Source organism: Siphateles boraxobius, unplaced genomic scaffold, assembly GCF_051911475.1.
Source record: "Siphateles boraxobius isolate OS27281-9 unplaced genomic scaffold, OSU_SipBor_1 66, whole genome shotgun sequence".
In the NCBI taxonomy this organism is placed as follows: domain Eukaryota; kingdom Metazoa; phylum Chordata; class Actinopteri; order Cypriniformes; family Leuciscidae; genus Siphateles; species Siphateles boraxobius.
In genome coordinates, this window is record NW_027509193.1 from 20,809,532 (window position 1) to 20,810,572 (window position 1,041).

A 1,041-nucleotide genomic window follows, 5' to 3' on the forward strand; every position below is an offset into this window, starting at 1 on the left:
TCGGTAACACTTTAGAATAATGGTCCGTCATTAATAAATAACTATATGCAGGAAGTAATGCAGGACTAATGAGTAGTATACATTAACACTTCAGCTACTATTAACTAATATAGAAAGAAGCTTTACTAATCAGTAAGTAATATCAAATTTAGGAGATAGTTCCTTATTAGGTAATCAATAATTACTTAATGAGATTAGCCTCATTAATAACGCACCCGCTTCGGATGTTATCACCCGATTGAATGGACATTATCAGTATTTATCGGCCCATTCGTATGGGCCAGTAGTGCCCTACTGTGCCTCCTAGCAGGTGCAGAAGTTGTTATCATCTATTCACATCACTGATCAGCATCATACAGGAAGACTCTCGATCCAGTCCCCCAGAAATACAGTCCGCCGCCAGACCTCAAACCTCCAGCGACTTTCAGGTAAAATGACAGAAAATTAAGACATTTTCAACTGTTCCTATTTAGTTTATGAGCTAAAAAAAAACATTTTTAAAAAACTGTTATATTAAAGCTATAATAATACACAGCTTTCTATCTTTCTGCTTTCCTGCTTATGTTTCTCTGTACTTGACTTTGTCCATCTCATTTTACAACTTTTGATTCCCAGGTTAGGAAAAACTGTTCCAAGATTGCAGTGGTATATTGCATTATTGTAAATAAGGTTTTAACCAAGCTGCATGGATTTAGTGGGCTGATTGTGAAATATTTGTAAAGGCAAGTTTATATCCATTTATATTCCAGGTTGAAGATGGCTCAGAGAGGTACTTGTATTTACTAATCTAGAAGCCTAAGTCTAGTGTGTAAAAGAAAAGTGGTATGGTGTGCAAAATCCACTCTTTCCCTCAGAATTATGTTTTTTTAAATAACTGGTTCATTACTGACTACCTTTTTTGTTGTTTCTTAACAAGAGCGTACAGAGATAAGGGACGATCAGAGAAACACTCTTAAATCCTTCTATAAGGAGGGAATGACAGGTGTTGGCTCGCCCTTGGTACTACAAGCTGTAGCAGCAACCGGTCTTGACATCTGTGTC

General features: G+C 36.7%; 1 long non-coding RNA gene across 1 annotated transcript; it reads left to right on the forward strand.

The window, feature by feature from the left end:
- The first annotated feature begins 213 nt into the window (after positions 1–213).
- Positions 214–1,041, forward strand: LOC143721993 (uncharacterized). The gene is made up of 4 exons (XR_013196818.1): positions 214–428; positions 616–645; positions 750–769; positions 917–1,041. It is a non-coding gene; the product is annotated as an uncharacterized LOC143721993 (long non-coding RNA).